Raw genomic sequence first — 25786 nt, forward strand, 5'->3', positions numbered from 1 at the left:
CTTCTTCTGGGAACCACAAAGCCATCAGAACGCAGATATGCCCTCATCATCTATATGGAGTTGAAAGGAGAAAAGTGTCAGTGTACTAAAAAACGCAGCATATATTCTAATACATAAATAGGTTTACTCAGGTAAACATTTTGTAACTCACTTCTGACCCAGCTCTGGGAAACTGGTTATGGAGTGTCACCATCTTCACCTCCAGGTCTGCATCCGTTATTGGTGTGAACCTTTTCCTTGATCCCAAGTGAAAACCCTTCATTTTCTTGTGCAGATATGAGGCAGAACATCCCAAGATCCGAGCCATAGCTCTCACTGTAAATCCCTGTGTCAGGAGGAGGTCTACTTGTTCCCTAGTGACATCAAGGGCAGGCCTCCCTCTACTGCCTTCAGTAATGAAAAAAGAACAGAAATTAGGCAAAACTAATTTCTTTGAAAACAATATGTAAATGTATAACAGAAATGTATTTATGTGATAGGATTTTTTTGGTAGAGAAAAATTATTCTGCCTCTATGTAATGCTGCATTTTAGGTGATAAAATGTACAACTCATACATTTTGGCCTATGTAATTAATGAAAAGCTTAATTATCCCTCTAATATCAAGAGTTTAGAGTGATAACTACACAGAATACAGAAGACCTGGAATAATTATCCATTATACCATTCTCTGGGTGAGAACTCGTTTCTGAATCGCTGGAGGTTGTAGGTTAAAAGGTGATCAAGTACACATAAAGTCGTCCCGTAAAATTGCCTGGTGACAGTTCTAAATTATTGCTCTGGTTCAAATGCTACATGATAACCATGGCAACAGAGACTCAAAGTTTTACAGTTGAGTGCAGTGAGTCATCGCAACAGCAAGACAAACAAAACATGAGTTTATTTATTTTCACTTATTTGGTGAGTTTGACAACTTTGAAGAGTAACATTTAAATTAATGGAAATGTAACTTTTGGTATTAAATAAATTATGATGACTGGCATTGGCCCACTGCCATTGCCTGTCATTCTGTCTTGCATATAGGCTACTTGCTTGCTTTCCTTTCAACATGTGAGTGAATGGTTGACAATATTTGTTGTAATAAAGACGATTTAGGAAACCATATTTTTTACTCGTTCCAATAAAGTTTTGCATCATCCTATGGACGAACACAAGCAGTGGTGCACTGGCCTTCGGAAAAGATACTTTGTATCACGTTACAGAAGGTAAAGTCAACATCTCACTTCCCATCACAGATTCATTCGCCTCGCTGGTGCCACGTTGCTTGGCAACATCTGTATACTAGAGATATTAAATAGTGCGATCGACTTATAAAAAAGGTAGTGGCTATTGTTACTGCAGCTAGTGACAATAAAGTTCAGGCTATTTTTACATTGACTTCCGGTTGTGCATGTCCAGTAAAGGCAGTCAGAAGGCTTTAAAGAATATATTACTTTCCACGTCAGCGTAAGTTTCAGCCAAAAATGATAGCGAGATGTTTCTGTCATGCTATTGTAGCATTTAAAAAAAAAAAAAACATTAAAAGAAATGTCAAGTGCATCACGGCCTGGCCTCGAACCCCCAACCGTTGGTTTGCAGTGCACACACAGTACCGCTACACCCCAGAAACTCTAATAATTTCCCTTTAAAGTTTCTATTAGACTTACTGCTTGTCTGTGGCATGGCAGACAATAAACTAGCTAAATGAGCGAGCCGAGGGTCGGGATTCTTTAAAAAAAATAATGCTGCACCTGTCCCTTGGGCTCCGTAGAATCAATTACTTAAAGTAAATTTGAAAAGATGAGCAACTTACCTGAAAGCAGTCGTCCAGCATGAAAAGTATGACCGGCTGTTGAGGCTTCTATGGCCACGGAGATAGTAGTTCTAAGCTCCCTTAGACTATTAACAATTTCCCGTATTGCATCGGGGCTAAGAGTAGCTTCAACTCTGCACAGATTTGCAATGGAGATGTCAATAGCGCGTACCTCTCTGGGGCCCGCACATCCTTGGCTATATGCTTGCTCTATTGATATACATCGTCTTCTAATACGTCTTAGAACGGCATCCGCCATACTGCTGGCTCAGCCGCAGCAGTGCGTCACTTTGGCGCTCCCCGTGGAGTACAGGCCAATCACGGCCCCCCTGCGACCGAGATCGACCGAAAAGCGAGAGTGACAGTATCGTTGGCCAATCACAAAACGCCCGCCTCTAAGTGACAATCAGAGACCAATCAGAGACCTTGCTGTTCAGGTAAACCTTTTAGGTGTTGTTGTGGGGGTCAAAGACTGTTAATTTTCCGCTCCGCATGGTCGCTCGGGGAGAACGTTTTCTACGTTTGATCTCATCATTTTGTTTTGATAAAGAATGGCGTCATCGAACGGTAAGTTGTGTTGATTTAGTTATTGTCTTACAAGGATATTTAATTACTGCTTGTAACATTTTTATTAACAAAAATTTAGTTATATGAAGCAGAAGCGGGATTTTTTTTAAAACTAGTAATCACTCCGTGTTTAAAACGGATAAAATATTCGCTGAAAATAAACATCGGACTTAATCAGAAATGGGTAGTATATATATATATATATATATATATATTTGAAACTGTAACCTTTAATTATAGTCATTCCATGTGTAGGTATTGCAGGCGCACTCGGACACAGGAGACAACTATTCAACAGGCATTCAGTCTCCTCTGTCGGCCGTATCCGGTGTCATCAACCAGCCATCAGCACCACAGAAGGAAGTCGTCCAAGTTGCTCCAACAAACAACCCGCACCTCTTTGTTCTTCCTCCAGACACAGCTGGAACAGCAAAAATTAAAATGAAAAGGACTGTTACAGAACTGCCTCAACAAGCACAGAACACCAAGGGACAGCTTTCTTCGGGAAGACTTCTTCCGAGTACATCAGGTCCCAGGCTTCTCCCTAAATTGCTTCCTGTCCAGCCACTTTATCAAGCCAACTTGCCACTGTTTGTTTCTGCACTAAGTCCCTCAATTTCTGCCCTTGCTGTGACTGGGCCATCAGTATCTAGAGGCCACCAGACCCCTGATGTGCCCGACACCACACAGCAGTACAGGAAGAGGAAGCTGCAGAGGGAGCAGGCTGGACAACCTACATGAACATATGTAAAAAAAAATCAACAATGATAGTCTGTAAACAAAGCAACCAAGAAAGGAAGCCGTCCTCTCATAAACAGTATTTTGGCTACTGGTACTGTGAAGCGACTGCAACAAAGTCATTTGAAGAATGGAGAGCTGCCTTTGCTTCACATGGTTATGGGAAAAAGAAAACAATATAATAGATTAGAATTCAACTTTATTGTCGTTGCACATGTCACAGGTACAAGGCAGCGAAAGGCAGTTTGCATCTATCCAGAAGTGCTTTAGCTGTGATAAAGTATATTGCAAATACTGTATGTATTAGCAATAGTATTGATATGTCAGTATATTACAGAATGAGTCTATTAGAACGTACACAGTGTGAAGTATGTTATTAATATGACCAAGAAAAGAGGAGAGTAACTTTATTTTGTTTGTGTGATTTTATTTTGTTTATGTGACTACTGCTTGCAGTTCCCTGTTCAATTGATTGCTGTTCCCTGTTAAATTAAAAAAGAAAAAAGTCTAAAGTTTTGTTTTGACTGGAGAGAACTAAAAAAGGTTACACTGCCTTCTGGTGCTAGCTCAAAATAACCTCAGTTTTTTCCCTCAGTGTCATTTGATCTATTTCTTGGGAAGATGGATGGATATATATATATATATATATATATATATATATATATATATATATATATATATATATATATACATATATATATATATATATATATATATATATATATATATATATATATATAATGAACTACAATAAAATAGATAACTGGCACACTAAATTCCAATTCTCCTCAATGGGACTTGAACTCGCCATCTGATCTCCCTTACACGACACCAAACGAGGTGCTTTACTTGATTCGGGAGGGGGGAATAAAAGCAGTAAAACAATAAAACTTTGAACATTACAACACAAAGAGAAAATAAATAATGTTACGGCAATTGCGGAATGCCATCTGCGGGATTCGAACACGCCGCAACAACCAAGCAGTAGGTGTCAAACCATGACTTAGGAGTGCAAGCCTTGGCGCTCAGGGGCACCCATCAATATGTGATTGCGAGGCCACAGCACATAAGTTTTAGACTGGGTGGGATTCTTATACCCAACAGGAGTCTTCTGCCCGCCTTCTCATTAGAATATGCATAATTTGTGTTTCAGGCACTAGTTAACTAGTGAGCTGCTGCACTGCCACACATGTAAAGTGGTGAAACTTCAATTGTTCCACTAGTTAACTAGTGGACAAAAATGGTCAGCTTGTATGTGTTTTTAGGTGTAACTAGTTAACTAGTGAGCAAATCCGCACCTCACTAGTTAACTAGTGAGCACATCCGCACCTCACTAGTTAACTAGTGAGGTGCGGATTTGCTCACTAGTTAACTAGTGAGCATATCTGCACCTCACTAGTTAACTAGTGAGCAATTCCGCACCTCACTAGTTAACTAGTGAGCAAATCCGCACCTCACTAGTTAACTAGTGAGCAAATCCGCACCTCACTAGTTAACTAGTGAGCAAATCCGCGCCTCACTAGTTAACTAGTGAGCAAATCCGCACCTCACTAGTTAACTAGTGAGCATATCCGCACCTCACTAGTTAACTAGTAAGCAAATCCGCACTTCACTAGTTAACTAGTGAGCATATCTGCGCCTCACTAGTTAACTAGTGAGCAAATCTGCACCCTACTAGTTAACTAGTTGGCCTTTTGAGGCCCACTAGTTAACTAGTGAGCATATCTGCACTTTACAAGTTAACTAGTGATGCTTTTTTGCACCTTACTAGTTAACTAGTGGGCGCTTTAGAGCGCACTAGTTAACTAGTGAGCAAATCTGCATCTCACTAGTTAACTAGTGAGCATATCCGCACCTTACTAGTTAACTTGTGGGCGTTTTGGGACCCACTAGTGAACTAGTGACACTTATTTTGCACCTCACTAGTTAACTAGTGGACATTTGTACCCTCACTAGTTAACTAGTGAGCAGTTCCGCCTTCACAAGTTTACATGTAAGTGTCACACTGAAGCCACTAGTTCACTAGCTGAGGTTCCTCTGGCCAGCATGTTAACTTGTGTGCCGCATGCAAATGTTTGGGGTGGGATTTTGCAAAATTCCGCACTGTGATTGGTTGTCATATTTTATTTTGACACAGGGAGCCAATAGAGAGTCTTAATTTGAGAAATTCTCCGCCTCCTAATTAGAATTCTGCGCAACTAGCTAACTAGTGTGAATGTAGTGTTGAACTAGTTTACTAGTATACATTTATGTCCTCAGTAGTTAACTAGTTTGGACAATGGATGCATCAACTAGGTAACTAGTGAGCCTGCTACAATCAACTAGCTAGCTAGTGAGCCATTAATGGTTCACTAGTTAACTAGTGGCACTGACCTACTCCAACTGGTTAACTAGTTAGGAGTTATGCCTTCACTAGTGAACATGTGGACACTTTGAACTGTCACTAGTTAACTAGTGAGACACAAAAACCTTCAACTAGCTGACTGGTATGCATTTTAGCCTTTACTAGTTAACTAGTGAGCCATTTTTGTGTCACCTAGTTAACTAGGAAGCCAAAATGTGTTCACTTGTCAACTAGTGGGCATTTCTTCTGTCACTAGTTAACTGGTGTGCACATTTTGGCCATCACTAGTTAACTAGTGAGACACAAAAACCTTCAACTAGCTGACTGGTATGCATTTTGGCCTTTACTAGTTAACTAGTGAGCCATTTTTGTGTCACCTAGTTAACTAGTGAAGCCAAAATGTGTTAACTAGTGAACATTTCCATCTCCCACTAGTTAACTGGAGGGCTCATTTTGACCCTGACTAGTTAACTAGTGAGACACAAATACCTTCAACTAGCTGACTGGTATGCATTTTGGCCTTTACTAGTTAACTAATGAGCCATTTTTGTGTCAACTATTTAACTAGTGAAGGTCAAAATGTGTTCACTAGTTAACTAGTGTGTACATTTTGACCCTCACTAGTTAACTAGTTGACCTGTTGACAAGATATCAGAATTAATGCTCAAGCGGCTGGCCAAATTGGGCAAAGTTAACAAGTGGGATTTTTACATTCAGTAGTCAGCTAGTACGAGTTTTTGTACCTTACTAGTTGACTAGTAAAAACTAAATGTGTTTTAACTAGTTAACTAGTGGACATTGATTTGTCCACTAGTTAACTAGTGAACACACTGAGCAATACTAGTTAACTAGTAAGACATGAAACATTTTAACTAGTTAACTAGAGAGAATTTAGGCCTTACTAGTTAACTAGTTGACATTTAGGCTGTGACTATTTAACTAGTTGACACAGACATGGCTAACTAGTTAACTAGTGGACAGAAATGGCTTACATGTTCATGACAATTCTGGCTGATATCCTGATATCAGAATAAATGCTCATTTGGCTTGCCATACCCTAGCAATAATGTCTCAGTGCTGGCATTTTAGAGACAAGAAATGGGGTGGGAGCCAATTGTTAGAGTCTAAAGAAGAGCAACAATGATGAAGACAACTGTTTAACTTAGCCTTTTACCTCTATGTGCAAGAATCTAGTCTTTGCAGTGGGCGACACAATCATACCTTGACAAATACACAAGGGACTTTTCAGAGATTTTTCAAGGTTTTTCCTTCGCTTACAGCCATACCACCCTGAAAAAGCCCGATCCCCTCTCATCTCGGAATCAATCCAGGGTTGGGCCTGGTCAGTACCTGTATGGGAGACCTCTTGGGAATACCAGGTGCTGTAAACTTTTTCACTAATTTGTTATAAAATACAGTTTTTTTCACTTCACCACATCTTTGAACAGCTTCGTCATTGAATAATTTTAAAGCCAGGTGTTCCACACGAACTGCACACACTTGTTGGTAATAAACCTCCTTTGATTTGTCCCTAGCAATAATGTCTCAGTGCTGGCATTTTAGAGACAAGAAATGGGGTGGGAGCCGATTGTTACTCGAAAAAAGAGCAACAGTGATGAAGACAACTGTTTAACTTAGCCTTTTACCTCCATATGCAAGAATCTAGTCTTTGCAGTGGGCGACACAATCATTCTTTGACAAATACACAAGGGATTTTTCAGAGATTTTTCAAGGTTTTTCCACCGCTTACGGTCATGCCACCCTGAAAAAGCCTGATCCCGTCTGATCTCGGAATCAATCCAGGGTTGGGCCTGGTCAGTACCTGTATGGGAGACCTCTTGGGAATACCAGGTGCTGTAAGCTTTTTCACTAATTTGTTATAAAATACAGTTTTTTTTCACTTCACCAAAGCTTTGAACAGCTTCGTCATTGAATAATTTTAAAGCCAGGTGTTCCACACGAACTGCACACACTTGTTGGTAATAAACCTCCTTTCATTTGTCCCTAGCAATAATGTCTCAGTGCTGGCATTTTAGAGACAAGAAATGGGGTAGGAGCCAATTGTTAAAGTCTAAAGAAGAGCAACAATGATGAAGACAACTGTTTAACTTAGCCTTTTACCTCTATGTGCAAGAATCTAGTCTTTGCAGTGGGCGACACAATCATGCCTTGACAAATACACAAGGGATTTTTCAGAGATTTTTCAAGGTTTTTCCTTCGCTTACAGCCATACCACCCTGAAAAAGCCCGATCCCCTCTGATCTCGGAATCAATCCAGGGTTGGGCCTGGTCAGTACCTGTATGGGAGACCTCTTGGGAATACCAGGTGCTGTAAGCTTTTTCACTAATTTGTTATAAAATACAGTTTTTTTCACTTCACCACATCTTTGAACAACTTCGTCATTGAATAATTTTAAAGCCAGGTGTTCCACACGAACTGCACACACTTGTTGGTAATAAACCTCCTTTGATTTGTCCCTAGCAATAATGTCTCAGTGCTGGCATTTTAGAGACAAGAAATGGGGTGGGAGCCAATTGTTAGAGTCTAAAGAAGAGCAACAATGATGAAGACAACTGTTTAACTTAGCCTTTTACCTCTATATGCAAGAATCTAGTCTTTGCAGTGGGTGACACAATGATACCTTGACAAATACTCAAGGGATTTTTCAGAGATTTTTCAAGGTTTTTCCTTCGCTTACAACCATTCCACCCTGAAAAAGCCCGATCCCCTCTGATCTCGAAATCAATCCAGGTTTGGGCCTGGTCAGTACCTGTATGGGAGACCTTTTGGGAATACCAGGTGCTGTAAGCTTTTTCACTAATTTGTTATAAAATACAGTTTTTTTCACTTCACCACAGCTTTGAACAGCTTCGTCATTGAATAATTTTAAAGCCAGGTGTTCCACATGAACTGCACACACTTGTTGGTAATAAACCTCCTTTGAATTGTCCCTAGCAATAATGTCTCAGTGCTGGCATTTTAGAGATGAGAAATGGGGTGGGAGCCGATTGTTACTCGAAAAAAGAGCAACAGTGATGAAGACAACTGTTTAACTTAGCCTTTTACCTCCATATGCAAGAATCTAGTCTTTGCAGTGGGCGACACAATCATACTTTGACATATACACAAGGGATTGTTCAGAGATTTTTCAAGGTGTGTCTTTCGCTTATGGCCAAACCACCCTGAAAAACCCCGATCCCGTCTGACCTCGGAAGCAATCCAGGTTTGGGCCTGGTCAGTACCTGTATAGGAGACCTTTTGGGAACACCAGGTGCTGTAAGCTTTTTCACTAATTTGTTATAAAATACAGTTTTTTTCACTTCACCACAGCTTTGAACAGCTTCGTCATTGAATAATTTTAAAGCCAGGTGTTCCACACGAACTGCACACACTTGTTGGTAATAAACCTCCTTTGAATTGTCCCTAGCAATAATGTCTCAGTGCTGGCATTTTAGAGACAAGAAATGGGGTGGGAGCCGATTGTTACTCGAAAAAAGAGCAACAGTGATGAAGACAACTGTTTAACTTAGCCTTTTGCCTCCATATGCAAGAATCTAGTCTTTGCAGTGGGCGACACAATCATACTTTGACATATACACAAGGGATTTTTCAGAGATTTTTCAAGGTGTGTCTTTCGCTTATGGCCAAACCACCCTGAAAAACCCCGATCCCGTCTGATCTCGGAAGCAATCCAGGGTTGGGCCTGGTCAGTACCTGTATGGGAGACCTCTTGGGAATCCCAGGTGCTGTAAGCTTTTTCACTAATTTGTTATAAAATACAGTTTTTTTCACTTCACCACATCTTTGAACAGCTTCGTCATTGAATAATTTTAAAGCCAGGTGTTCCACACGAACTGCACACACTTGTTGGTAATAAACCTCCTTTGATTTGTCCCTAGCAATAATGTCTCAGTGCTGGCATTTTAGAGACAAGAAATGGGGTGGGAGCCGATTCTTACTCGAAAAAGGAGCAACAGTGATGAAGACAACTGTTTAACTTAGCCTTTTACCTCCATATGCAAGAATCTAGTCTTTGCAGTGGGCGACAGAATCATACTTTGACATATACACAAGGGATTTTTCAGAGATTTTTCAAGGTGTGTCCATCGCTTACGGCCATACCACCCTGAAAAAGCCCGATCCTCTCTGATCTCGGAAGCAATCCAGGGTTGGGCCTGGTCAGTACCTGTATGGGAGACCTCTTGGGAATACCAGGTGCTGTAATCTTTTTCACTAATTTGTTATAAAATACAGTTTTTTTCACTTCACCACATCTTTGAACAGCTTCGTCATTGAATAATTTTAAAGCCAGGTGTTCCACACGAACTGCACACACTTGTTGGTAATAAACCTCCTTTTATTTGTCCCTAGCAATAATGTCTCAGTGCTGGCATTTAGAGACAAGAAATGGGGTGGGAGCCAATTGTTAGAGTCTAAAGAAGAGCAACAATGATGAAGACAACTGTTTAACTTAGCCTTTTACCTCTATATGCAAGAATCTAGTCTTTGCAGTGGGCGACACAATCATACCTTGACAAATACAGAAGGGATTTTCCAGAGATGTTTCAAGGTTTTTCCTTCGCTTACAGCCATACCACCCTGAAAAAGCCCGATCCCCTCTGATCTCGGAATCAATCCAGGGTTGGGCCTGGTCAGTACCTGTATGGGAGACCTCTTGGGAATACCAGGTGCTGTAAGCTTTTTCACTAATTTGTTATAAAATACAGTTTTTTTTTCACTTCACCACATCTTTGAACAGCTTCGTCATTGAATAATTTTAAAGCCAGGTGTTCCACACGAACTGCACACACTTGTTGGTAATAAACCTCCTTTGATTTGTCCCTAGCAATAATGTCTCAGTGCTGGCATTTTAGAGACAAAAAATGGGGTGGGAGCCGATTGTTACTCGAAAAAAAAGCAACTGTGATGAAGACAACTGTTTAACTTAGCCTTTTACCTCCATATGCAAGAATCTAGTCTTTGCAGTGGGCGACACAATCATACTTTGACATATACACAAGGGATTTTTCAGAGATTTTTCAAGGTGTGTCCTTCGCTTACGGCCATACCACCCTGAAAAAGCCCGATCCCGTCTGATCTCGGAAGCAATCCAGGGTTGGGCCTGGTCAGTACCTGTATGGGAGACCTCTTGGGAATACCAGGTGCTGTAAGCTTTTTCACTAATTTGTTATAAAATACAGTTTTTTTTTCACTTCACCATAGCTTTGAACAGCTTCGTCATTGAATAATTTTAAAGCCAGGTGTTCCACACGAACTGCACACACTTGTTGGTAATAAACCTCCTTTGATTTGTCCCTAGCAATAATGTCTCAGTGCTGGCATTTTAGAGACAAGAAATGGGGTGGGAGCCAATTGTTAAAGTCTAAAGAAGAGCAACAATGATGAAGACAACTGTTTAACTTAGCCTTTTACCTCTATGTGCAAGAATCTAGTCTTTGCAGTGGGCGACACAATCATACCTTGACAAATACACAAGGGATTTTCCAGAGATGTTTCAAGGTTTTTCCTTCGCTTACAGCCATACCACCCTGAAAAAGCCCGATCCCCTCTGATCTCGGAATCAATCCAGGGTTGGGCCTGGTCAGTACCTGTATGAGAGACCTCTTGGGAATACCAGGTGCTGTAAGCTTTTTCACTAATTTGTTATAAAATACAGTTTTTTTTTCACTTCACCACATCTTTGAACAGCTTCGTCATTGAATAATTTTAAAGCCAGGTGTTCCACACGAACTGCACACACTTGTTGGTAATAAACCTCCTTTGATTTGTCCCTAGCAATAATGTCTCAGTGCTGGCATTTTAGAGACAAAAAATGGGGTGGGAGCCGATTGTTACTCGAAACAAAAGCAACTGTGATGAAGACAACTGTTTAACTTAGCCTTTTACCTCCATATGCAAGAATCTAGTCTTTGCAGTGGGCGACACAATCATACTTTGACATATACACAAGGGATTTTTCAGAGATTTTTCAAGGTGTGTCCTTCGCTTACGGCCATACCACCCTGAAAAAGCCCGATCCCGTCTGATCTCGGAAGCAATCCAGGGTTGGGCCTGGTCAGTACCTGTATGGGAGACCTCTTGGGAATACCAGGTGCTGTAAGCTTTTTCACTAATTTGTTATAAAATACAGTTTTTTTCACTTCACCACATCTTTGAACAGCTTCGTCATTGAATAATTTTAAAGCCAGGTGTTCCACACGAACTGCACACACTTGTTGGTAATAAACCTCCATTTATTTGTCCCTAGCAATAATGTCTCAGTGCTGGCATTTTAGAGACAAGAAATGGGGTGGGAGCCAATTGTTAGAGTCTAAAGAAGAGCAACAATGATGAAGACAACTGTTTAACTTAGCCTTTTACCTCTATATGCAAGAATCTAGTCTTTGCAGTGGGCGACACAATCATACCTTGACAAATACACAAGGGATTTTCCAGAGATGTTTCAAGGTTTTTCCTTGGCTTACAGCCATACCACCCTGAAAAAGCCCGATCCTCTCTGATCTCAGAATCAATCCAGGGTTGGGCCTGGTCAGTACCTGTATGGGAGACCTCTTGGGAATACCAGGTGCTGTAAGCTTTTTCACTAATTTGTTATAAAATACAGTTTTTTTCACTTCACCACATCTTTGAACAGCTTCGTCATTGAATAATTTTAAAGCCAGGTGTTCCACACGAACTGCACACACTTGTTGGTAATAAACCTCCTTTGATTTGTCCCTAGCAATAATGTCTCAGTGCTGGCATTTTAGAGACAAGAAATGGGGTGGGAGCCGATTGTTACTCGAAAAAAAAGCAACAGTGATGAAGACAACTGTATAACTTAGCCTTTTACCTCCATTTGCAAGAATCTAGTGTTTGCAGTGGGCGACACAATCATACTTTGACATATATACAAGGGATTTTTCAGAGATTTTTCAAGGTGTGTCCTTCGCTTACGGCCATACCACCCTGAAAAAGCCCGATCCCGTCTGATCTTGGAAGCAATCCAGGGTTGGGCCTGGTCAGTACCTGTATGGGAGACCTCTTGGGAATACCAGGTGCTGTAAGCTTTTTCACTAATTTGTTATAAAATACAGTTTTTTTCACTTCACCACATCTTTGAACAGCTTCGTCATTGAATAATTTTAAAGCCAGGTGTTCCACACGAACTGCACACACTTGTTGGTAATAAACCTCCTTTGAATTGTCCCTAGCAATAATGTCTCAGTGCTGGCATTTTAGAGACAAGAAATGGGGTGGGAGCCAATTGTTAGAGTCTAAAGAAGAGCAACAATGATGAAGACAACTGTTTAACTTAGCCTTTTACCTCTATATGCAAGAATCTAGTCTTTGCAGTGGGCGACACAATCATACCTTGACAAATACACAAGGGATTTTTCAGAGATTTTTCAAGGTTTTTCCTTCGCTTACAGCCATACCACCCTGAAAAAGCCCGATCCCCTCTGATCTCGGAATCAATCCAGGTTTGGGCCTGGTCAGTACCTGTATGGGAGACCTTTTGGGAATACCAGGTGCTGTAAGCTTTTTCACTAATTTGTTATAAAATACAGTTTTTTTCACTTCACCACAGCTTTGAACAGCTTTGTCATTGAATAATTTTAAAGCCAGGTGTTCCACACGAACTGCACACACTTGTTGGTAATAAACCTCCTTTGAATTGTCCCTAGCAATAATGTCTCAGTGCTGGCATTTTAGAGACAAGAAATGGGGTGGGAGCCGATTGTTACTCGAAAAAAGAGCAACAGTGATGAAGACAACTGTTTAACTTAGCCTTTTACCTCCATATGCAAGAATCTAGTCTTTGCAGTGGGCGACACAATCATACTTTGACATATACACAAGGGATTTTTTCAGAGATTTTTCAAGGTTTGTGTTTAGCTTATGGCCAAACCACCCTGAAAAACCCTGATCCCGTCTGATCTCGGAAACAATCCAGAGTTGGGCCTGGTCAGTACCTGTATGGGAGACCTCTTGGGAATACCAGGTGCTGTAAGCTTTTTCACTAATTTGTTATAAAATACAGTTTTTTTCACTTCACCACATCTTTGAACAGCTTCGTCATTGAATAATTTTAAAGCCAGGTTTTCCACACGAACTGCACACACTTGTTGGTAATAAACCTCCTTTGATTTGTCCCTAGCAATAATGTCTCAGTGCTGGCATTTTAGAGACAAGAAATGGGGTGGGAGCCGATTCTTACTCGAAAAAAGAGCAACAGTGATGAAGACAACTGTTTAACTTAGCCTTTTACCTCCATATGCAAGAATCTAGTCTTTGCAGTGGGCGACACAATCATACTTTGACATATACACAAGGGATTTTTCAGAGATTTTTCAAGGTGTGTCCTTCGCTTACGGCCATACCAACCTGAAAAAGCCCAATCCCGTCTGATCTCGGAAGCAATCCAGGGTTGGGCCTGGTCAGTACCTGTATGGGAGACCTCTTGGGAATACCAGGTGCTGTAAGCTTTTTCACTAATTTGTTATAAAATACAGTTTTTTTCACTTCACCACATCTTTGAACAGCTTCGTCATTGAATAATTTTAAAGCCAGGTGTTCCACACGAACTGCACACACTTGTTGGTAATAAACCTCCTTTGATTTGTCCCTAGCAATAATGTCTCAGTGCTGGCATTTAGAGACAAGAAATGGGGTGGGAGCCAATTGTTAGAGTCTAAAGAAGAGCAACAATGATGAAGACAACTGTTTAACTTAGCCTTTTACCTCTATATGCAAGAATCTAGTCTTTGCAGTGGGCGACACAATCATACCTTGACAAATACAGAAGGGATTTTCCAGAGATGTTTCAAGGTTTTTCCTTCGCTTACAGCCATACCACCCTGAAAAAGCCCGATCCCCTCTGATCTCGGAATCAATCCAGGGTTGGGCCTGGTCAGTACCTGTATGGGAGACCTCTTGGGAATACCAGGTGCTGTAAGCTTTTTCACTAATTTGTTATAAAATACAGTTTTTTTTCACTTCACCACATCTTTGAACAGCTTCGTCATTGAATAATTTTAAAGCCAGGTGTTCCACACGAACTGCACACACTTGTTGGTAATAAACCTCCTTTGATTTGTCCCTAGCAATAATGTCTCAGTGCTGGCATTTTAGAGACAAAAAATGGGGTGGGAGCCGATTGTTACTCGAAAAAAAAGCAACTGTGATGAAGACAACTGTTTAACTTAGCCTTTTACCTCCATATGCAAGAATCTAGTCTTTGCAGTGGGCGACACAATCATTCTTTGACAAATACACAAGGGATTTTTCAGAGATTTTTCAAGGTGTGTCCTTCGCTAACGGCCATACCACCCTGAAAAAGCCCGATCCCGTCTGATCTCGGAAGCAATCCAGGGTTGGGCCTGGTCAGTACCTGTATGGGAGACCTCTTGGGAATACCAGGTGCTGTAAGCTTTTTCACTAATTTGTTATAAAATACAGTTTTTTTCACTTCACCATAGCTTTGAACAGCTTCGTCATTGAATAATTTTAAAGCCAGGTGTTCCACACGAACTGCACACACTTGTTGGTAATAAACCTCCTTTGATTTGTCCCTAGCAATAATGTCTCAGTGCTGGCATTTTAGAGACAAGAAATGGGGTGGGAGCCAATTGTTAAAGTCTAAAGAAGAGCAACAATGATGAAGACAACTGTTTAACTTAGCCTTTTACCTCTATGTGCAAGAATCTAGTCTTTGCAGTGGGCGACACAATCATACCTTGACAAATACACAAGGGATTTTTCAGAGATTTTTCAAGGTTTTTCCTTCGCTTACAGCCATACCACCCTGAAAAAGCCCGATCCCCTCTCATCTCGGAATCAATCCAGGGTTGGGCCTGGTCAGTACCTGTATGGGAGACCTCTTGGGAATACCAGGTGCTGTAAGCTTTTTCACTAATTTGTTATAAAATACAGTTTTTTTCACTTCACCACATCTTTGAACAGCTTCATCATTGAATAATTTTAAAGCCAGGTGTTCCACACGAACTGCACACACTTGTTGGTAATAAACCTCCTTTGATTTGTCCCTAGCAATAATGTCTCAGTGCTGGCATTTTAGAGACAAGAAATGGGGTGGGAGCCAATTGTTAGAGTCTAAAGAAGAGCAACAATGATGAAGACAACTGTTTAACTTAGCCTTTTACCTCTATATGCAAGAATCTAGTCTTTGCAGTGGGCGACACAATCATACTTTGACATATACACAAGGGATTTTTCAGAGATTTTTCAAGGTGTGTCCTTCGCTTACGGCCATACCACCCTGAAATAGCCCGATCCCGTCTGATCTCGGAAGCAATCCAGGATTGGGCCTGGTCAGTACCTGTATGGGAGACCTCTTGGGAATACCAGGTGCTGTAAGCTTTTTCACTAATTTGTTATAAAATACAGTTTTTTTCACTTCACCACATCTTTGAACAGCTTCGTCATTGAATAATTTTAAAGCCAGGTGTTCCACACGAACTGCACACACTTGTTGGTAATAAACCTCCTTTTATTTGTCCCTAGCAATAATGTCTCAGTGCTGGCATTTTAGAGACAAGAAATGGGGTGGGAGCCAATTGTTAGAGTCTAAAGAAGAGCAACAATGATGAAGACAACTGTTTAACTTAGCCTTTTACCTCTATATGCAATAATCTAGTCTTTGCAGTGGGCGACACAATCATACCTTGACAAATACACAAGGGATTTTCCAGAGATGTTTCAAGGTTTTTCCTTCGGTTACAGCCATACCACCCTGAAAAAGCCCGATCCCCTCTGATCTCGGAATCAATCCAGGGTTGGGCCTGGTCAGTACCTGTATGGGAGACCTCTTGGGAATACCAGGTGCTGTAAGCTTTTTCACTAATTTGTTATAAAATACAGTTTTTTTCACTTCACCACATCTTTGAACAGCTTCGTCATTGAATAATTTTAAAGCCAGGTGTTCCACACGAACTGCACACACTTGTTGGTAATAAACCTCCTTTGATTTGTCCCTAGCAATAATGTCTCAGTGCTGGCATTTTAGAGACAAGAAATGGGGTGGGAGCCAATTGTTAGAGTCTAAAGAAGAGCAACAATGATGAAGACAACTGTTTAACTTAGCCTTTTACCTCTATATGCAAGAATCTAGTCTTTGCAGTGGGCGACACAATCATACCTTGACAAATACACAAGGGATTTTTCAGAGATTTTTCAAGGTTTTTCCTTCACTTACAGCCATACCACCCTGAAAAAGCCAGATCCCCTCTGATCTCGGAATCAATCCAGGTTTGGGCCTGGTCAGTACCTGTATGGGAGACCTTTTGGGAATACCAGGTGCTGTAAGCTTTTTCGCTAATTTGTTATAAAATACAGTTTTTTTCACTTCACCACAGCTTTGAACAGCTTCGTCATTGAATAATTTTAAAGCCAGGTGTTCCACACGAACTGCACACACTTGTTGGTAATAAACCTCCTTTGAATTGTCCCTAGCAATAATGTCTCAGTGCTGGCATTTTAGAGACAAGAAATGGGGTGGGAGCCGATTGTTACTCGAAAAAAGAGCAACAGTGATGAAGACAACTGTTTAACTTAGCCTTTTACCTCCATATGCAAGAATCTAGTCTTTGCAGTGGGCGACACAATCATACTTTGACATATACACAAGGGATTTTTCAGAGATTTTTCAAGGTGTGTCTTTCGCTTATGGCCAAACCACCCTGAAAAACCCTGATCCCGTTTGATCTCGGAAACAATCCAGGGTTGGGCCTGGTCAGTACCTGTATGGGACACCTCTTGGGAATACCAGGTGCTGTAAGCTTTTTCACTAATTTGTTATAAAATACAGTTTTTTTCACTTCACCACATCTTTGAACAGCTTCGTCATTGAATAATTTTAAAGCCAGGTGTTCCACACGAACTGCACACACTTGTTGGTAATAAACCTCCTTTGATTTGTCCCTAGCAATAATGTCTCAGTGCTGGCATTTTAGAGACAAGAAATGGGGTGGGAGCCGATTCTTACTCGAAAAAAGAGCAACAGTGATGAAGACAACTGTTTAACTTAGCCTTTTACCTCCATATGCAAGAATCTAGTCTTTGCAGTGGGCGACACAATCATACTTTGACATATACACAAGGGATTTTTCAGAGATTTTTCAAGGTGTGTCCTTCGCTTACGGCCATACCACCCTGAAAAAGCCCTATCCCGTCTGATCTCGGAATCAATCCAGGGTTGGGCCTGGTCAGTACCTGTATGGGAGACCTCTTGGGAATACCAGGTGCTGTAAGCTTTTTCACTAATTTGTTATAAAATACAGTTTTTTTCACTTCACCACATCTTTGAACAGCTTCGTCATTGAATAATTTTAAAGCCAGGTGTTCCACACGAACTGCACACACTTGTTGGTAATAAACCTCCTTTGATTTGTCCCTAGCAATAATGTCTCAGTGCTGGCATTTTAGAGACAAGAAATGGGGTGGGAGCCAATTGTTAGAGTCTAAAGAAGAGCAACAATGATGAAGACAACTGTTTAACTTAGCCTTTTACCTCTATATGCAAGAATCTAGTCTTTGCAGTGGGCGACACAATGATACCTTGACAAATACTCAAGGGATTTTTCAGAGATTTTTCAAGGTTTTTCCTTCGCTTACAGCCATACCACCCTGAAAAAGCCCGATCCCCTCTGATCTCGGAATCAATCCAGGTTTGGGCCTGGTCAGTACCTGTATGGGAGACCTTTTGGGAATACCAGGTGCTGTAAGCTTTTTCACTAATTTGTTATAAAATACAGTTTTTTTCACTTCACCACAGCTTTGAACAGCTTCGTCATTGAATAATTTTAAAGCCAGGTGTTCCACACGAACTGCACACACTTGTTGGTAATAAACCTCCTTTGAATTGTCCCTAGCAATAATGTCTCAGTGCTGGCATTTTAGAGACGAGAAATGGGGTGGGAGCCGATTGTTACTCGAAAAAAGAGCAACAGTGATGAAGACAACTGTTTAACTTAGCCTTTTACCTCCATATGCAAGAATCTAGTCTTTGCAGTGGGCGACACAATCATTCTTTGACATATACACAAGGGATTTTTCAGAGATTTTTCAAGGTGTGTCTTTCGCTTATGGCCAAACCACCCTGAAAAACCCCGATCCCGTCTGACGCCGGAAGCAATCCAGGTTTGGGCCTGGTCATTACCTGTATGGGAGACCTTTTGGGAATACCAGGTGCTGTAAGCTTTTTCACTAATTTGTTATAAAATACAGTTTTTTTCACTTCACCACAGCTTTGAACAGCTTCGTCATTGAATAATTTTAAAGCCAGGTGTTCCACACGAACTGCACACACTTGTTGGTAATAAACCTCCTTTGAATTGTCCCTAGCAATAATGTCTCAGTGCTGGCATTTTAGAGACAAGAAATGGGGTGGGAGCCGATTGTTACTCGAAAAAAGAGCAACAGTGATGAAGACAACTGTTTAACTTAGCCTTTTACCTCCATATGCAAGAATCTAGTCTTTGCAGTGGGCGACACAATCATACTTTGACATATACACAAGGGATTTTTCAGAGATTTTTCAAGGTGTGTCTTTCGCTTATGGCCAAACGACCCTGAAAAACTCCCAATCCCGTCTGATCTCGGAAGCAATCCAGGGTTGGGCCTGGTCAGTACCTGTATGGGAGACCTCTTGGGAATACCAGGTGCTGTAAGCTTTTTCACTAATTTGTTATAAAATACAGTTTTTTTCACTTCACCATAGCTTTGAACAGCTTCGTCATTGAATAATTTTAAAGTCAGGTGTTCCACACGAACTGCACACACTTGTTGGTAATAAACCTCCTTTGATTTGTCCCTAGCAATAATGTCTCAGTGCTGGCATTTTAGAGACAAGAAATGGGGTGGGAGCCAATTGTTAAAGTCTAAAGAAGAGCAATAATGATGAAGACAACTGTTTAACTTAGCCTTTTACCTCTGTAACGTGAGGAAATATGGGTTTTCTGTCACAATGGGGGTGTTGGACTCAGCTGTGTCAAAGCTGGGTCGCTGAGAACTTTCACCCACAGATTAAGACCTGAACGCCAGCGAGTCTGGGAGGAAACCATAACATCTGCCACCTGCAGTCTACCAGAAGATGTGTTTACATGAGTTGTACCCAGACCAAGTCAAAACATAAAGTTTAAACTTCTTTTTCTTGATTTTAATGTTAAAGTAACCATTATCATTTTGCTCATTATAAATGTGATTAATCAAATGAATGACTATTTAGCTTTGGGGTAATTATAATGGTTTAATGAATCCATTCTTAAATAATGTTGAGAATGTTTGTTACTGACCTTCACACACACTCAAGCACAAACATTCACACACATCCACACACACCTGCTCACAGTAAACTCCAGACACATTTGATGACGCACGTTTGCTTTGAGAAGAGAAAGGTTTTTGGTAAGTTTTCAGTCTTATGATTTGGTTCGTGTTGGACAACGAGAGAGAACAGTCCTGAAAACCAAAGGGGGGGCAGAGCCTGTTGGCTCGTTCTTCCCCCCTTCTCTCACGCTGCTTCTGCCACGCCAGGCAGAATAGCTGAACCGCAACTTCTAACGCAGACTCATTACCGAGTCTTTTGATTTCTGAGTGAATTAACTTAAGGAAGCGCGTCGACAAAACGCTTTACCATCAACGTGTACCGAGGGGCAACTCTGGACCGGGTCACAGCGCATCTTTGTCTTCTTTGCCAGCCAAGGTGACCTGGATGAAACATCCTAAGGTGACGTCCCGGGTCCAACAGAGGGTCCGATTTTCGGTGAGGCAAAACACGACAGATAGCGTTTTGATGCATCTTTTCCACTAAACCTAAGTTTATTCAAACCATCACTTCACTCAGACACCTGTTTCTTCCTGAAGCAACATCAGATGCACACATGCATTCATCTCATCTCATGTTCAATTCTCACTACACTTGGCACCCACACGCATCCATAATCACATCATATCACTCTCAATCTTCATTCACCTACAGAAGGTCTATTTGAGCATTAACAGCATATCAACTGTTAAAAAGATTGTCCCACAAAGTTATCAATGTTGATTGTATTTTCTGTTTGTCAATTTCAAAATCATTAGTTTAATTTGAAGAATTAAAACTTTTAAACGTCAAACTGGTTTCCTCATTGAACTGAAACACAGACACTCAGATATTATCGGCAGTTTATGGATGAAAACAACCTTTGAGTCTTCTGGACAATATAACATTTGGTTATTGATTTATTAAAATTAATATTCCGAATTAATACGTAGCATGGTTTCTCTTCAATAAAAGAGCATAAATCCATAACGCTACATTTAATGGCGAGCATATCCAGACTTCTATATCTGCGATTTATCTGATTTCTTACATCTAAAAGCTGCAAACAACGCTTTTCTCTGTGTTTCACTTTGATGTCTTATTTTGAAATTAACCGGAAATTGTTCCGTTGAAGTCACTCTTCCGCGAGGCGTCGTCCTGGTGGAAACTTGGCCGGGAAGATCTCCGATCTCAAATTGACCGCAAATTACAGACCTAACTTTGATTTATCCCATCTTCGCCTTCGGAGCGAACGTGTGAGTTGTGCTTTTGACTAAATTCTGTCCATTTTGACGCGCCGCCGCGTCTCCAATCTAACCTCAGGTCGGAACGCTCCGTTTCCGCTCTGATCATCGCTGGGTGAGCTACCGTGCAGCTTATCCTCAGTTCCTAAAATTATCACTATATTCTCCGAACCTCAGAACCGAGACTGAATTCTCGGACACCTTTCGTCTCAGTGTGTTGACACTGTGGGCGAGCTATTGTGAAAGAAGTTTCTACTGCATTCAGATTGCGTGCGCTTTTTAAACGGAATGCTCGGTGACACCTGCCGGAGCTTGACTGCTCGGTAAACGTCGTAAAGCGAGGCACAGCCGTTACGCGTTACTGCATTCAGATTGCGTACGTTTTTTTTAAAGTCCGTATTAAAAGTGGAGCGAGATGCCTACTTGTTAATCGGGAAAATTTAAGTCTGGTAGCTACAGACAAAGAACGCTAGAACTAGCCGGAGAGCTAAGCTAGCGCCACAGTTAGACAAATAGGGCATGCGTCCCGTTAAATTGTCATCATTTCTGGCACAGTCAGTCTGTGTCCTCACAAAACCCGCATTGGCGGTGATTCTTGTAAATCGCTACGGTGTGTAGAATCTACATTTTGCTACGTTTGTCCGTCTGACACCAACACGGCAGCGTAGGGTTTGTTATTTTTTTTTTATTATTTTTTATTTTGGACCGGTGAACGGGTCGGCTTTCACAGCCTCCGTTGCTCGGTTCCATGCCTTTTTCTTCCATCTTGTGAAGTTGTGTGTATTCGTTTCTCTATCAACAATTCCTTGTTTTACCCTGTGTCATAAAGTTAAGTAAGCTACGGACAGTCCTTGTTTGTGTGAGACATATTAAGGAATCTGCCCGGAGTTTTACGTCGGCTCAGAAGGTAAAAACGCGAGTTGCTCTGAACTTAATGGGAGATGGACGAGACACGACAAAATCTTTCTTGCACTGTTACACCTGATGTAAAGTTCTCTGACGTTCTGCTTCCAGAACATGCCAAGACGCAGGAAATTCACCGGCCGAGCATCGCTGGTCCCTCCGCCCGCCCGAACGGGCCCGTTTTAGGCGGGTGCCGCCGGTCGGGAACAGTGGGGACTAGTGGCTGCGGTTCGGTGCCAGCTGCACTGGGTCGGAGGTGGTTCTGGTCTGCACTTCATGTCGTGAATTCGAGCAGCATGCTGTTTACAGTCATAACGCTTTTTCTTTACTTTTATTTCTTCCAGGGGGTCAAAAACCCACCATCAACATCAAGGTTTGAAATAAACAACACTTTCTCTGCTGCTTTTAAGATGAATAAATCTCTTGAGCCTATGGTTAACCTCTCTGACAAGCAGGTTGTGCTTAACCCTTTGTTTCCTAATGCTTCTCCTCTGTCATCCATGTTAAAGGCTGAACATCTCTCCAGCATGGGTGTGAAATCTTCAGGCTGTGACCCACCATTTCAGTCAGAGGTCTGTTTTACTCGTCAGTCCGCCTCATGCACAAACCAGCTTCTTTATCGGGGCGTGATGGAAACGTCAGCCGCCGTGAAACACTTGTGGTCTCCGGACGGAGCTACCATGCCATTTAAGGGGTTTGTGCCCGGACATCTTGACCTTTATGTGAATGACCTTGTCACTTTTCAGTTTGTGACCTCTGCTAATACGGTGGCCAATTCTTTTCTCCTTTCACAGGGGTGTGACTTAGTCTCGGGCCTCTGTGCTCTCTTTCCTGTGATTTCTCTTACAGGTGACCACGACGACGCAGAAAACCCTGCGGTTTCCAGCAGTCCTGTGGTCAGTGGCGATATTAAAGGTGGCTCGGTGGTTGCTGCGCACACCTCTCTCACGGGCTCGGGAAGGCAACCCGGCCCGGGAGGTGTAGGTGCGTGCAGTGATGCTCTGCTCGGGGCCCCTCCTGACAAAGGGGGGGTGCTGAGTGGCTCTGAGTTTTCCGTTGCGGACTTCAACCGGTTCGGGGGAACGCCTCCTCCGAGCGGGCGGGTCATTGCAGAACTCGACACTGACCTTCCTCCAATTCAGCTGACAACATTGACCTCCGACCCGGAGTTAGGTGCTGCACCTTCTACGGGGCGGAGTTCTAGTCGGTCTGTAAATACTCTGGTTAAACCGGGTTTTTCTGATTCTGTGTGGGAACCTCCATCATTCTTGGGAATAAAGTATTCATGGCTTCAGTTTTCAGGACAGACCATGTTCCTAAAGCTAGCATCATGTCTGTATCTGATTCTAAACATGGCTAGGTTTGCTTTGACACCCGTGACACAACCATCCTTGGATCACTCCTTTTCAGAACCTCCAAGTCCAGCACCTCCAGGTCTTTGGACATCTGAACACCTGCTCTTTCAGCACGATTCAGGTGACACTGTGCATCTTCTTGGTAATAGAGCTTTTAAGAGCTTAAGAACTGTTCTTTGTTATGCTTCTCCTGTCTCACAGACATGGCATAGGTTTGTGCAACAAAAGGGGGGTGGGGAGCCTCCTCCCGCTTTGCGAGCATCAGTTTCGCATTTCCAGTTCACTACCATTTCTGATCACAACAAAGTCGCCTCCGTAAAGCTGCAACACAACTTTGAGCAGGTAAAATCAGGTTCTGATCTAACAGCTAAACCATCAGCTTCGCTCCAGTTCCAAACGGGACCCTCAGGTAAATTCAAACAAGTTTCCCTGTGGGTTCGTAACACCAGATACAAACAGGTTGATAACCAAATCGCTTATGAGCCTGCTCCCACAGATACGTCCAAACTCGTGTCTCTGTGGGTCCGCAATACCAGATTCAAAACTCTATTCTGACCGACTCTATTCTTACCGGATTCTTTTCCACTGACTGGTGGACCGTTACAAATTCTCTCGTTGTGGGATGGATTTTTAACAAATGTGATATCCTTTGAGTTTTTTTTTTCAGGTTACCTGCCTCCAGCCAGGGTCCTGTTACTAACTCACATTTTTAGGGATTACTAACCTACTGATTTACATTTTTAGAACTGATTTACATCTCTATCTTTTTATTAGTGCTTTGTGTAGCAGGATTATATTTGATTACAAATTTAATTTTATTTTCTTGCTATTTCCCTTAAAGGGCCACAAGCCAATTTGCCCTTCATTTTCATGATTATTATTTCTTTTATATACATGCCTTTAATTAGTGCAGCCTGCTGAGTTTCACATATCAGTTAGGATTTACTTTTTTTTATTTGTGGTTTCACTGCATCACGTTTTTACATGACACGTAGAACAGGGTGCAGAACATTTCTTCTTTAGATAATTCACAAAAGGCACCCACATTTTCCCAGAGGCACCCATAGATAGGTTTTGATTGATTTCTTTGTTTGGCATCAAATGCTATCTATCGTGTGGGCTGTCTCACTTTGTCTCCTTCTCCGAGCTCGTATGGACTACATCCCATCAGAGGGGCCGTCTTCACCATCCTTCAACTGGTTTTCTGTCGCATGGGGCTTCGGTCGTGGTTCGAGATGGGTCGAGGTCGTCACTGGACTTCGCCTGGACTACGCCTGAGGAATACATCACCTGCCCAGCTCCGTGTGACACACGAGCTGCTTATCCTTTGCATACCTTTGCATTATTGCTGATGAAATTAACTGCTATTGAAAAAGCTCTGCTTTCAAGATGTCCTAAGTGGATTACTTTACAATGATTGCAACAGTTTTGGCCTTAATCATCTGATCAGGATACACTCCCTTCTACACGAGACCTGTGGTGACACTTCATCGTTCCTGCCTTCATCTGGGATGTCTACCTTCACGAGTACATCACGTTATTGTGTTTGTAACGGCAGGTGGCCTGTGCTTGACCACCATGTCGTCACAAAAAGGGGGGGAATGTAACGTGAGGAAATATGGGTTTTCTGTCACAATGGGGGTGTTGGACTCAGCTGTGTCAAAGCTGGGTCGCTGAGAACTTTCACCCACAGATTAAGACCTGAACGCCAGCGAGTCTGGGAGGAAACCATAACATCTGCCACCTGCAGTCTACCAGAAGATGTGTTTACATGAGTTGTACCCAGACCAAGTCAAAACATAAAGTTTAAACTTCTTTTTCTTGATTTTAATGTTAAAGTAACCATTATCATTTTGCTCATTATAAATGTGATTAATCAAATGAATGACTATTTAGCTTTGGGGTAATTATAATGGTTTAATGAATCCATTCTTAAATAATGTTGAGAATGTTTGTTACTGACCTTCACACACACTCAAGCACAAACATTCACACACATCCACACACACCTGCTCACAGTAAACTCCAGACACATTTGATGACGCACGTTTGCTTTGAGAAGAGAAAGGTTTTTGGTAAGTTTTCAGTCTTATGATTCGGTTCGTGTTAGACAACGAGAGAGAACAGACCTGAAAACCAAAGGGGGGGCAGAGCCTGTTGGCTCGTTCTTCCCCCCTTCTCTCACGCTGCTTCTGCCACGCCAGGCAGAATAGCTGAACCGCAACTTCTAACGCAGACTCATTACCGAGTCTTTTGATTTCTGAGTGAATTAACTTAAGGAAGCGCGTCGACAAAACGCTTTACCATCAACGTGTACCGAGGGGCAACTCTGGACCGGGTCGCAGCGCATCTTTGTCTTCTTTGCCAGCCAAGGTGACCTGGATGAAACATCCTAAGGTGACGTCCCGGGTCCAACAGAGGGTCCGATTTTCGGTGAGGCAAAACACGACAGATAGCGTTTTGATGCATCTTTTCCACTAAACCTAAGTTTATTCAAACCATCACTTCACTCAGACA

The 25786-nt window shown here is 41.8% G+C and overlaps 6 non-coding genes and 20 pseudogenes across 6 annotated transcripts; all 26 read left to right on the top strand.

Annotated features, from left to right (window-relative positions):
• Window positions 1-6712: 6712 nt before the first annotated feature.
• On the top strand, window positions 6713-6831 carry LOC139067636 (5S ribosomal RNA; annotated as a pseudogene).
• Window positions 6832-7184: 353 nt separating this feature from the next.
• LOC139066770 (5S ribosomal RNA) lies at window positions 7185-7303 on the top strand (annotated as a pseudogene).
• Window positions 7304-7659: 356 nt separating this feature from the next.
• LOC139066516 (5S ribosomal RNA) lies at window positions 7660-7778 on the top strand. The gene has a single exon (XR_011519416.1). It is a non-coding gene; the product is annotated as a 5S ribosomal RNA (ribosomal RNA).
• A 355-nt stretch (window positions 7779-8133) lies between these two features.
• Window positions 8134-8252, top strand: LOC139067887 (5S ribosomal RNA; annotated as a pseudogene).
• A 353-nt stretch (window positions 8253-8605) lies between these two features.
• On the top strand, window positions 8606-8724 carry LOC139067968 (5S ribosomal RNA; annotated as a pseudogene).
• Window positions 8725-9077: 353 nt separating this feature from the next.
• On the top strand, window positions 9078-9196 carry LOC139067033 (5S ribosomal RNA; annotated as a pseudogene).
• Window positions 9197-9549: 353 nt separating this feature from the next.
• LOC139067304 (5S ribosomal RNA) lies at window positions 9550-9668 on the top strand (annotated as a pseudogene).
• Window positions 9669-10022: 354 nt separating this feature from the next.
• LOC139066517 (5S ribosomal RNA) lies at window positions 10023-10141 on the top strand. The gene has a single exon (XR_011519417.1). It is a non-coding gene; the product is annotated as a 5S ribosomal RNA (ribosomal RNA).
• Window positions 10142-10496: 355 nt separating this feature from the next.
• LOC139068429 (5S ribosomal RNA) lies at window positions 10497-10615 on the top strand. Its single transcript, XR_011520027.1, has one exon. It is a non-coding gene; the product is annotated as a 5S ribosomal RNA (ribosomal RNA).
• Window positions 10616-10972: 357 nt separating this feature from the next.
• LOC139066963 (5S ribosomal RNA) lies at window positions 10973-11091 on the top strand (annotated as a pseudogene).
• Window positions 11092-11446: 355 nt separating this feature from the next.
• Window positions 11447-11565, top strand: LOC139068430 (5S ribosomal RNA). Its single transcript, XR_011520028.1, has one exon. It is a non-coding gene; the product is annotated as a 5S ribosomal RNA (ribosomal RNA).
• A 355-nt stretch (window positions 11566-11920) lies between these two features.
• Window positions 11921-12039, top strand: LOC139067365 (5S ribosomal RNA; annotated as a pseudogene).
• Window positions 12040-12392: 353 nt separating this feature from the next.
• On the top strand, window positions 12393-12511 carry LOC139066709 (5S ribosomal RNA; annotated as a pseudogene).
• Window positions 12512-12866: 355 nt separating this feature from the next.
• On the top strand, window positions 12867-12985 carry LOC139067052 (5S ribosomal RNA; annotated as a pseudogene).
• Window positions 12986-13339: 354 nt separating this feature from the next.
• LOC139067695 (5S ribosomal RNA) lies at window positions 13340-13458 on the top strand (annotated as a pseudogene).
• Window positions 13459-13811: 353 nt separating this feature from the next.
• Window positions 13812-13930, top strand: LOC139067410 (5S ribosomal RNA; annotated as a pseudogene).
• Window positions 13931-14284: 354 nt separating this feature from the next.
• Window positions 14285-14403, top strand: LOC139066518 (5S ribosomal RNA). The gene has a single exon (XR_011519418.1). It is a non-coding gene; the product is annotated as a 5S ribosomal RNA (ribosomal RNA).
• A 354-nt stretch (window positions 14404-14757) lies between these two features.
• LOC139066621 (5S ribosomal RNA) lies at window positions 14758-14876 on the top strand. The gene has a single exon (XR_011519524.1). It is a non-coding gene; the product is annotated as a 5S ribosomal RNA (ribosomal RNA).
• A 355-nt stretch (window positions 14877-15231) lies between these two features.
• LOC139067333 (5S ribosomal RNA) lies at window positions 15232-15350 on the top strand (annotated as a pseudogene).
• Window positions 15351-15705: 355 nt separating this feature from the next.
• On the top strand, window positions 15706-15824 carry LOC139066995 (5S ribosomal RNA; annotated as a pseudogene).
• A 355-nt stretch (window positions 15825-16179) lies between these two features.
• Window positions 16180-16298, top strand: LOC139066805 (5S ribosomal RNA; annotated as a pseudogene).
• A 355-nt stretch (window positions 16299-16653) lies between these two features.
• On the top strand, window positions 16654-16772 carry LOC139067739 (5S ribosomal RNA; annotated as a pseudogene).
• A 353-nt stretch (window positions 16773-17125) lies between these two features.
• On the top strand, window positions 17126-17244 carry LOC139067682 (5S ribosomal RNA; annotated as a pseudogene).
• Window positions 17245-17597: 353 nt separating this feature from the next.
• On the top strand, window positions 17598-17716 carry LOC139066842 (5S ribosomal RNA; annotated as a pseudogene).
• A 355-nt stretch (window positions 17717-18071) lies between these two features.
• Window positions 18072-18190, top strand: LOC139067053 (5S ribosomal RNA; annotated as a pseudogene).
• Window positions 18191-19015: 825 nt separating this feature from the next.
• On the top strand, window positions 19016-19135 carry LOC139067878 (5S ribosomal RNA; annotated as a pseudogene).
• Window positions 19136-25786: the final 6651 nt, after the last annotated feature.

This window comes from Nothobranchius furzeri, chromosome 2, assembly GCF_043380555.1.
Source record: "Nothobranchius furzeri strain GRZ-AD chromosome 2, NfurGRZ-RIMD1, whole genome shotgun sequence".
In the NCBI taxonomy this organism is placed as follows: Eukaryota; Metazoa; Chordata; class Actinopteri; order Cyprinodontiformes; family Nothobranchiidae; genus Nothobranchius; species Nothobranchius furzeri.